The following is an 11,831-nucleotide window of genomic DNA, read 5'->3' on the forward strand; positions in this document are numbered from 1 at the left end:
TCTGAGGTGTGACTATAAGACTGGGCCCTTCTTACTCAGGCACCATGCTGCTGATGGGGTGGGCTCAGAACCTCCCCCCTCCTTCCCAGTGTTATCAGGGTCGGAGCCATTTGCACCCTGGCAGCTAGTGAGCTCAGCGCCGCTGCCTCCCACTTCCAGGCACTGTTGGACTCAGAGCTGGTGTTACTGGCCTCAGAGCTACTGCTCCCAAACCCCAGGTGCTGGTTGGCTCCGAGCCGCTGCCCTGGGGCACTAGTGGAATCTCCTTTGTAAGAGACGAATGTGAGTTTTCAGTCCCTTTAGCCCGGCAGAGCCAGCTCAGCTCCAGCGAAGGGAGCTGGAGTCAATTCCTCCTTGTGCATCTTCGGCAGAATCACAGAGCCAGTCCCTCAGGGCTGTGCAAACCCACTGACTGAAATGTCCTGCACAGGTGCGGCTGAAGGTGGGAGCAGCTCTGAACCTGGTAACTGGGCCTGCAGGATCTTTTCTGCTGCACTGGTGCTCAGGTAGGACTGGACCCGGCTGACACTCTGACCCTCTGGGGGAGTCTGCATGCTGGCACTTTGAGAATGCCTTTCCCTGTCCTTGGAAACTACTCTGGAGTCAGTGAGAATCAGTAAACACAGAGCCCCAACTGCTCATGCTGCAGAGAAGATCCTTGGGATTTTGCCCCGCCTTCTCCTGCCCCATTTCCTCAAGTCCCACCCAGTTCCCCATGCCCGCTTCCTTCCACAATGTCTCCTGGTGTCACCCTTTTGATACCAATAGGGAGCTGCCCCAGTTGTTGGGTGGGTCAGTGCCATGCCCGCAGGTACCCATCACAAAACACACACATCTGCGGAGAGAAATCCCCCACCCTCCCACTGGGTGCAGATCCCAGTGCCTGAGGGACAAGAGTCCTGCTGAGCACGGTCTTGGCATGAGTCACTGCCAGCATATCTGGGTTACTGTCCATGCAATGAGCAGCCAGGGGAAGGTTTAAAGAGGGAGTTTTATTGACTGCGCTCTCTACCACATGAGTCTGGCCCAACCTGCTGTGGGCTCCAGGTAAAACTTGCAGGGATCCTCGTCTCACTGGCTGCTCCAGAGCCTTGATCAGGTGCTTCCAGGCCTGTACAGTGACATCCAAGCACTGTTGGGACATGGGGTGTCTCTCAGGTGTGATGAAATGCAATGCAGGGGAACGTCACCTCCTTTGTGGGATCCCCTCTATGGACTCCTTAGTGCAGTAATGGAATCTGCGGGGCCATGGTTGGGAGCCGGGGCCGTGGGTGGGAGCCAGGGCCGGGACCAGAGCTGTGGCTGGGTCTGCAGCCTAGAGCAGAGCCTGGGCCAGAAATTGGGCCAAGGCAGGGGCTGGAGCTGCAGCTGCAGCCGGGGGCAGGACAGGAGTGGAGCTGGGGGCAGAGCAGGGTTGGGTGGCGCTCCTCCCCAATCTCTCGGGGGGGGCTGGCCTGGGCCCTGCTATGCCCCTCCTCGAACGTTCCTCTGGGGAGGGAGTGCCGCATAGTTTGGAGATCACTGCCTTACTGTAAACTCTTCTGGGGCAGCAGGAATGGACTTTGCAGTGCCATGAGCCGCTGTGTCTGTTTGCAGCTGTGCGGAGCCTGGCAGAGGCAGCAGGGAGCCACCAGATTTTACTTCCCTGCGTTCCTAAGTTCTTCTGGTTCTGAGCAGACAACTGGGGAGGGGGATGCACTGCGTGGAGGTTTTAATGATGTTATCATTACCGCCATCTCGAGCATCAGGATACCATGTGTTCTCTGTACCCCTCAAATTACTCTCAGGCTCTTCCCCCTCATGGAACTGCGGCTGGCTGGTCCAGGTTTGCTGATTTTGCTGGAGAACTCCTTGGAGGTCTCAGAGCAGGTGCCTGGAGCTCTATCAGGTTGATTCAAGGGGCAAGGGTGTTGCACCTTTAATGGAGATTTCCCTTCTCCAAAACAGTTTGAAAACCTCCAAGAGTTTAAAGAGAAGGACTGAGAATTCCTCCCCTCCTCCTGCTCTCCCTGTCTTGGCTCTAAGGAAGTCCTCATTGGGCTACTGCTCAAACCCCAGCCTCCCTCATCAGCATCATCAAGGGCTCTACGTTTCCAAACTGAAAAAAATGAGCTAAAAAAATAAAACCCTTAAAAAATAAAGCCAAAGCCAGTCAGGCCTCTTCATCTGGCAGAAAGAAAGAATCCAAACGAGGCAAACCTCATTTTTCCCCTTTCTAAGTCACCTTCAAATTCCTGGCAGCTTCTCTCTGTTCTCTCCTGCCTCGGCTCTTCAGGAGGCTGCATCATGCTGGTTTTTTGGTTTGGTTTGGTTTGGTTTTTTTTTACAGTGCTCACCGTTAAAACCTTTGCCGTGGGCAAGTTGTCAAGGTTACTGTGTGTGTGTGATGTTCCCCAGACTAGGTGTATTTTGCTCTGTTCTCTGGATAAAAGCGTAATTGAAATCCCTTTAACCTTTTCTAGATCCTGATATGAGAGCTCCCATTGCCCCTCATTAGCCACTCTGTCTGAGGCATTCCCACCCCTAGCGGATAACCGCTCCCTGTTCCCCCCCAACTTTGGCCTTTTGAACCCAGGTGTGGATGCAGCAGGGATCCTCTGACCCTGTGTTTCTCTAGAGGAGGCTCCAGGGTGCCGGTTTTCCATGGTTACATGGACCGTTAACCCGTTTGATTCACTTCAGCATTTGCCCTTTCACAAGGGACTGACAACAGACGGTGGGGAAATGTCTTCAGCGGCCCCAGCCCTGAATGCAGCCCCTGGCAGTTTGTTCTCAGAAGCTGGGGTAACTGGGAAGCTGCACCCAGCCTCCAGCAGCAACTGTCGGCATCACTTCCCCGCTGGTCTTGACAACACAAGATATTCATGGGCCCTGGGGTGTCTGAAGGAAACTAGGGCATTGAGCAGCAGGACACATTCCCTTTGAAGGTCGTGCGCAATCGTGACCCGCAGCCCCGCCTGCTCTTGGAGCCCTGGGCCCATCCTGACCTGCTCGTCCAGCCCTGGGCTTCCCCCCACAACTCTGCTGAAGCCCCTCATTCCTGCCCTGCACCCCCTCCTGCTCCGAGCTCTGCCTTCTCCTGGCCAATCCCACATTGCATCAGCTGGTCAGATGGGGAAACGTCCACTAACCGAGAGCCGGAGACCTCCAAACGCCTTCCGCCCGTGCTCTAGACTCTTCCTCAGCCCACCATGCCACCTCCCCCAGTGCCTTGCTGCCCGCTGTGTGATCTGGCACTGGCTGAGCAGGAGAAGCCCAGATGGTGGCGCTGCAGCTCTGACACTCTTTGACCTCTGATGTAAAGGCCACAGACCGCATTTCACTGCTGCGTGGTGTGGTGTGATGGGCATGGCTGGAACAGGTGCTGAGGGAGGAAGTGGTGAGTAGAGGCTGCAGGCTGGTGGGAGGCATGAAATGCTACTGACCCTGGCATCAGCTGCCTGCCCTGCGGCTGGACAGTGGGGGTGGGCGAGGAGCCTGTGTCTCCCCAAGGCAATGAAATGAGCCAAGGGGAGCAGTGAATTATTTTTAATTTGCCTCTCTTGGATTTCAGGCAGCGAGTTCCCTGGCAGAAACGGTGCATCAAGTCCTGGGCCGAACAAGTGGATTTTGGGCCTTTTCACCCAGCTCCAGTAGTGGGTGAGTCAGGTTTAATTCCATGGCTTGGGGGCCGCAGGAGAAGGCCTGAGTTACCATTTGGGAGAATCGACCCTACGATGAACCCTTCTGTAGCACAGGGGGAGGAGATTTGTGTGTGGCCCGGTTCAAACGGGAACCAGCACTAGTGCGGAGAAATTAAAAGGCCAGGCTTGCCCCAGGGCCTGCATTTGGGGACATGTCCTGGGGTCGGTCTAGCTAGTCACGTGCCTTCAGAGTGCTCACTGCAGCTACAGTAGCAGACCAGTGCCCTGCAGACCCTCCCCTCTCCTTTCTTCTCTAGAACACAGGAGGCGCTTCCGGACGGTAAAGCCATCGCTTTCACTTCCTTTCCTCTTGTTCTTTTATCTCCCAGGCAGTTTTCAGGCTGATCCTTAGACAAAACCATTGCATAGAGATGGGGCTCATGCTGTGCTGTGAACATGCCAAGATCCACGCTCCTGATTCCTGGAGATTAGGGAGCATGGTTGTGGATTGGGGGAGACAGCGCTGCCCTGGAGTCGCCTGCTCTGACGCTGAGTGCAGTTCACAATCAGCTTTACATACTGCTGGGCTACAAGCCATCCAGCTCTAGCCTGTTCAAGAGCATAAGGACATTTTAATTAATAAAAAGAGGATCAAGACTTTCCAGCCAAAGGGATTTAATTACCCTCCTCTGGGGAAATGATGGCGGCATGAAAGCACCAGCCCCCCCGTGGTTCACGCAGCAGGAGTCCGATGAGTGAGAACTGGAAAATTCCTTTCAGTTCAGCTCGTCTGTTCCATGCCTGGGCCAATGCAGGATCCTAAAGCTCTGTGGCTGATGGGCCCCTGCTGGGCCAGGGTCAGTGCAGTGCTGGTCCGGGGTTGTCACGCTGGGCTTACAAGCCAGCAGCTAAGATCCCAGTCTCACTGTGCCACTTGAAGGGTGTGGGACAGGTTTCTGGGCCCTCCCTCAGGCTAAGAGGTGCGGCAGGGCCAGAAGCCCGGTTTTCTCGGTGGGCTTGTGAACCATGTGGCGCTCTGTCGGAGGCTGCGTTTGGCTGCTGTAACAGGCTGGGGTGTGTGAAGGGACAACGTAGCTGTCAAAGCCAACCAAGTTACAGAAACTAAAGCAAGGCCAGCACCGACAGGTGAGTGCCGCCATAATAAACGCTGGCACTTGGCTTCCCCTGTGGACAGAAACAGTGGGTGCTGGGGCACAGGGACTGGCGTGTGGCAGAACTTGGCTGCAGCGAGCTGTCTGGGCTCCTCTTCCCAGTTTCAGCAGTAAGCAATAGCAGTGACAGGAATAGGAATGTCTCTGGGATAGCTCGAGGCCTGGTGGAGCAAGAGGCAGAGGAAGAGGAGACTGGTGCTGCCAGGGTAGGAGTCACTTATGGTCACGAAACTCTCTTGCTTCTTCTCTGCTACCTCACTGAAAGACTGTCCACCCACACCAACACCCCAGCTGCCTTCGCCAGACGTACCCTAATTCTTTGTCAGCATCCAGCTCCACCTTAGCGCCCTGTGAGCCAGCCAGCTCTGCTTCGGTCCTGTTCTCTGCATCACAATCAAGTATCCTCTACCCACTTCTTCATCAAGCCCCTCTCCTCCTCTTTCTCATTGCTCCCCTCGTATCACCCTCCCTTCTTATTTGCCTCCTGTTCTGAACCTCATCCCTGTTAACACTTCTGTGTTACCCCGTCCTCCCTCAATGCTCTGCCTTTTCCCCATCCTCTTCCTTTCTCATTACACAGCAGCACAGGAGGTATATAGAGAAGAGACCTGGTCATTCATGAAGTTTGTCCCCCGCATAGCAACCCTCTGCAAGTCCAGGACATGGTCCCCCCTCTAGAGACCATGTCAGGCACAGAACGGACACTGTGTGCGATCCAGGAAGGTCCAAAGCAATGTACCATTGTCCTTCTCATGCCTTGATGAAGCCAATGAAGCATGGCTAGTCCTTGGGAGCAGGAAAGCCCTGGAACAGCGCCACGTGTTTATGCGGATTTCATGAGTTATATGTCAGCTGATTGCTCCAGTGCTATTTCCCTCCCAACTTGGGGTTGGGATGCAGAGAATTCACTGAGAAAGGTGAGAAATCATCTGTGCTGCTCTGACCTGGATGGGTCCAGCGTGCGATAGGCGATGCCACAGGGCACATTCAGCCTAGCAGTAAAAGGAGAACCTGCGTGACTCAGCAGCCTCGCCAAGGTTAAAGAGACTCAGAGCAGCTTCTCCTGAGTCCCGGTGTCTCGGGCCGGGATCTCTTTGCCTGGTGGTTGCTTTCTGCTCTTGTTCTTTCTCCTCCTGACTGCTGATATGGAGAGGGACCAGACTCCTGGTCTGCATGCGTTTGTCCTCTGCTACTGCCTGGCTGCACATGCAATGCTCTGGCCGGCCCTCTCTCATTTAGAGGTTTTGGTATGTAAGTGGGTCAGCCCTAAGCCAGAACTGGGGCAGGAGGAGGCTTCTGTGCATGGCCCTAGGCTGTCTGGACAGACAGGAAATGCATTTCCCAGGAATTGAGTTCTGTTTTGAGCACGAGTTACCACCAAATGCAAGGCTGTGCGTGCACGGGTGAAGGTGACTGCAGCCTCGCAGACCCTCTGGCCTGGGGTGCATTCTGGAGCTGCTGTTCCCTTTCGTAGGGGCGTGGGGATTCCTGAATTGGATCTGTTATTTCATCCATCATGTAGCATTTGCATGAGCTGTTTAGATGACAGCCCTGATTCTTGTTTACTGAGTACAGGAACCAGGGGGCCAAGAGAGGTGGGAAAGGTTACTTGAAGCCCTTCTTGCTCTCTGGGATGGAGCCAAGAGCTAAGGGGCGACTAAACAGAGAGAAGGGTATGATACAAGGGACTCAGGCAGCTCAAGTCTTTGTCGTCTCCCTGCCTCCCACCTGGGTATCACTTCGGCCGCCTCCAGCCTGTTGGCTACCATGGAAAGGTGTGGTGGCGACCGGAGGCTATTCATTCCTGCCTGCGCTTTCAGCTGCTGAGTGAAGCATAAGGCAGCAGACACAGCCTCTGTTGCTCCTTCCTCTTCCAGGGGCTGGGGCTCCAGGGAGATGGACCCATTAGCCTGGATCTCTGGGTCTGATGTGTTTCTATAGCCCAGCCCAGCTTCCTTAGATTTATTCTCTGCCCAGATTTGGCAGCCATGGCTGTGCTACCTCCTCATTAATAATGATGTCAGCACCCAGAAGAGTGAGAGAGGCTAACCAAGCTGCTGGGCTGAGCTGCAGTGTGGCCTAGTGGTTGGGCTGGGGCACGAGAGCAAGACGCGCGTTGGTTCTCGCACTATCTGTGCGGAATGAGACAGTGATGAGCACCATAGAAAACCCTATAAATAAATCATTTGACCTGGGCCAAGTCATTTAGCTTCTCAGTGTCCCCAGACATAAAATGGGGACAAGGATACTCACCTCCCCGCCGGCATGGAGAACACATTTGTTAACGGATGCAAAGTGCTCTAGAGGAGATTAACTTCACTGCTGAAACACACCGAGCTCCCCTCTCCCTCATGTGGGCAGAGGAAATTGCTTATAGCCTTGTGACATGTATTTGGGCCATGGGAAATGACTGATGTTCCTCATGCTTGGGCCTGGTGACTACAGCTGGTGTCTCCGGCAGAGCCTAGCAGGGGAACAGGGTTCCCTTCGCCCATTACTGAAATGCAGCTGTGTCTGGGGTGGAATATGATAGCTGTTCCGTAGCGAGCAGCACCACAGTGCAGCTATGTGGAACAGAGAGTACAGGGACTCGCAGGGACATTTTAGGTGGGCTGGCTGTTATTTCCTCAGGTTCGATTTGGCCAGGACACTAGCTAGCATCTGATTGTCTCAAACCGTGAAAGGGGATCTTTAATGCCCACAAACAGCCAGGGCGTGTTTCACGTCTCATTTGAAGGACCTGCAGAAGCACTGCACTTCCTGCCTCTACACTGGGTCACTAATGACACAGTGAGAAGAGCATCCACTGCTGAAGTACTAACATCATTCCCTGCCATGACTGGCTGCTCCCTGGAGGTCTGCCATCCAAGGACTGAGCAGGCCTTGTCCTGCTTAGGAGGTGGGTTAGCAACACCAGGTGGGGTGGCGGCAAGCAGGAATAGGCTGCTGTGCTGTGGAAGATGGGAGTGATGAAGAGGCAGTATGTGGGAGTGGCTTTTTTGGTTGCACTTTTTTGGTGGCGGGCTCCCCTCGAGCCGTGCCTGCTGCAGCTCCTTTGGCACTTGGATACAAGACCACATGGCTGGACGGCAGAAGTGGGCTCAGTGCAGAGATGTGCCCTCCAGGGAGCAGCTGATGGGGAACGTAGCACCCCTGGAGCTGGAGTGGTTCTGGGAGCAGGTGGATTTCAGCCAGTTTAAAGGGGAAAAGGACCTGCTGAGCGGGTGTTTCTTTGCAGAATAGGGGACAGCCCCGGAGAAGGTGTGAAACTGGGTATAAGAGAGGCAGGCAGAAAGCTTAGGTGGAGTTGGGCAGAGCCTGCAGCTCTATCTTGAAATGGATTTAGCTCTTCAAATGCTACCCAATTTCCTGGAAACTGGAGCAGAGTCTGCAGGTGGGGTTGCTGCAGGGAGCAGGCAAGGGCTCTTTCCCAGACTTGGGAAACAGGGAGGGACCAGCAGCTATGAGGGGCCAGTCGGGCCCCTTACCTAGGAATGCAGGGCTGGTGCCTGGGAAGAGAGTGGGGCTTGTCCCTGGGGCTAGGGAGGTAGCAGGAGGGGTTGGCAGCTGCAGCCATCTGTGGAGGTGTTTATCTGTCTACGAGGCACTAAAGGTTTATGGACCTTGCCAGGGTGCTTTCTGCACAAGTCGTTGCCGTGGTGCGTCTCGTCCTGCTCCCCCATTAGTCCTGGGGTGTCTGGCTCCCCCACATTAGTCCCAAGGCAGGATTTACTGGGTTGGCTCCTTTCTCTGATGTCGGGTCAGCTGAGAGCCCATGTCTGTGCCATGTCTCCTCCCCCTGGCCAGATGCCATCTCCTCTGTCTCAGTGGGGGCAGCAGTGCCCCTCACTGGCTCAGCAGAGCAGCCCAAGAGGCTTCTCTCCCTGCGGGCCTGTGGGCTGGCAGCTCAAAGGCTCCTTTCAGGGGAGGGCAAAGATCCTAGGCCAGAAGGTGGAAGCCTCCGCACCCTTCCTCCCCCGTGCCCACAGCAGTGATGCAGGCTGAGCCGAGTCACAATGCAGGGGTTTGTGTGGCACACAATGGGGAGGGGACATGGGCAAGGGACTCGCTGAGCAGAACAAGCTGGGACTGAGCCACTGGGGCTGGGCGCAGAGAGACGCTACTGAGAACATTTTGGCCTTTCGTATACTGCCCTTCCCTCTCCATCCATTCAGTGAAGTACCTCCCCCCCCCCCCCCCCGGCAGCATCCCCCTGCCTACACATGGGGATAACCCTCACCTCAGTGCACTGAGGACACGAATACCCTGTCACCAGCCCCTTCCACCCACTGAGTGCATCCCCCTGCCCCCACACGTCCCTGGCCCTGCCAGCCCCTTTCTGCAGTCCCTGTTTGGCCTGGCTCTGCAGGTTTAGTATGGGCAGGCCTGACAGTTACAGCCCAGCTTCAAGCTGCGCCCAGGAAAGGGCTGTGGAGGCAGCTACGGGTGGGCAGCCTTGCTTATCTGCCAAGCCAGCCCCAGCTGGATGCCATGATAGAAGGCTGCCATAAACTTCAGGCTATGTCTACACTGCAGCACTAATTCAAATTAGCTTAATTCGAATTTTAGAAACCGATTTATAGAAAGCACTGCAAACTGTCCACACTACAGTGTTTGCACTGGTTTCTTGTGTCCACACTGGCCAGCCTTAATTTGAATTAGAAAGCAGTGCAATATGGGTAGCTATCCCACAGTGCAACTAGCCACAGTGGCTGTTTGGAATACTGTCTTCGTCCCAGGATGCAACACTGCTTCCCCTATCCTCCTCCCCCCCCCCTCAAGAAACAGGAAAAGGATTTTCATACCGTTTTTTCACTCCCCCATGATCGCCATTGCTGCAGAGACATGGAGACAGCTGAACTCTGCACTGTGATTCTGATCGTGACAAATACAACGCGGCTTATCCTGGATTACTTTAGAAATGGAGGAAGAAGGTGAAGCAGGTATTACACCTCTGCCACTGTGGCTGCCGTGCTACAGGCAATAGATCAGAATAATGACCAATTGCTGCAGGCTGTAATGTTTCATCTGCAGTCTGTGGACCGCAGGTTCTGGTGCAGGGAAACAAGCACAGACTGGTGGGACCATATCGTCATGCAGCTGTGGGATGCTGATCAGTGGCTGCAAAACTTTCGTATGCGAAAGACAACTTTCCTCGGACTGTGCTCGGAGCTGTCACCATCCCTGAAGCACGTGAATACTCGCTTGAGATAAGCTGTGATGGTGGAGAAGAGAGTCGCCATCGCTCTGTGGAAGCTTGCAACCCCCGACTGTTACCGCTCAGTTGGGAATCAATTTGGAGTTGGTAAATCTACACTGGGAGCTGCTGTGATTCAAGTGTGCAGTGCCATCAATAGACTTCTGCTAAGAAGGCTAGTGACATTGAGAACCGTGCAGGACATAGTGGAGGGGTTTGCTGCAGTGGGGTTCCCAAACTGCGGGGGGGGCCATTGATGGGAATCACATCTCCATCTTGGCACCTGCACACCTGGCGACGGAGTACATAAACCGCAAGGGGTATTTTTCCATGGTCCTGCAGGGGCTTGTGGATCACAGGGGTCGTTTCACAGACATCAGTGTGGGGTGATCTGGGAAGGTGCATGATGCTCGTCTATTTCGTAACTCAACTATGTGTCCCCTGTTATTTTTCTTTCATTCTGTAGACACAATGTTGCAACAAGTAGCATACTGAATAAAGTGCTCCAAATGTCAAATTAAATCACTTGCTAGATACAATTTAAATGTGTAGCCAATGAAACAAAGTGGTCCATGAAACAATGTATCTAGGAGATAATGTCCTCACTCTGCTTGTATTACAAGCCCCTACAGAGATCATCTGCAGGTGGTTTGCTGAGAGCTTTTGGGAAAGCAAGGCTTTGATTTCAAACCCTTTGAGCAAGCACTCACCTCTTGCTGTGGGTGGGGGGAGGGGGGGTAGGAGGGGTAAAGCAAGGCTTGGATTTCAAACCCTGCATGGTGGTGTGGGGGAACAATGCTTAAAACGCAGGAAACCATGATTCTGGCTTCCTTGATTGCAGAGAAAATCAAGGGAGGGATCACAGATTACATACATTATATTTTCCATGTTATAACAAGTGATGTTACACGTAGCGTTTCTCAACACATAAAATAACTGAGACCTGGGTTATCACCCAGTACAGGCAACAAAACGCCTGAGATCCCCCTCATGCCCCCACACTCAATATACAAGGACAGAAATGCTAATAAGAAAGAAATCAGATGTGCCTTCCACTGGATCATTTGTGCTGTCCTGTGTGCTGCTGGACTGCTCGGGGGTCAAGAATAACTCCTGTGTTTCTGGGAGAACGGACACCCTGTTCTCATGCTCCCTGCTTTCCAAATTTTCCTCCTCCTCTTCATCTTCTTTGTTCATGGACTGAGAAGCAGTGGAGGTATGGATGAGACAGAACGGAATGGACAAAACAGACTCCTCACCCAACAGCCCAATAAGGTCTAAGACTTCTGGTCTGCTCCATGCAGGAGCGCGTTTGGGCTTTGCAGTAGCCATGCTGAGAACAATGGGAAAGCTCTCTCCATGCTGGCAGCAAGTACAAGAAATGAAGATTCAATCTTCCCGGGGATGCTTTGGGGGATGGTACTCTGAAATGGGGCATCGTGGGATACATTCCAGAGGCCAAGTAATTTGAATTAAGTCCCATTGTGTCCACACTTTACACTAATTCGAATTAACAAATTCGCATTAGGCGCTACACCACTTGCAGAGGTGGTCTTCTTACTTCAAATTTAAAGGCTCCTTAATTCGAATTAACAACACGCAAGTGTAGACGTGGGAGTTATTAATTCAAATTAAGGGACTTTAATTCAACATAAGCCACCAGTGTAGACCAGGCCTCACCCTGCGGAGAGACACAAGGTTAAACCCCTAGAGATCAACTAGATCTAGAGACACCTGCTGCCCCACACTGGACCTCAACCTCTCTCTATGCCTCAGTGCCCCGCAGCAAACTCCCCCCCCCCCCCCCCAAGGCTCCCACCTCACTCTCCCTTGGGACCT

Source organism: Emydura macquarii, unplaced genomic scaffold, assembly GCF_026122565.2.
Source record: "Emydura macquarii macquarii isolate MOO-44397 ecotype Brisbane River unplaced genomic scaffold, CSIRO-AGI_Emac_v2 contig_968, whole genome shotgun sequence".
Classification (NCBI taxonomy): domain Eukaryota; kingdom Metazoa; phylum Chordata; order Testudines; family Chelidae; genus Emydura; species Emydura macquarii.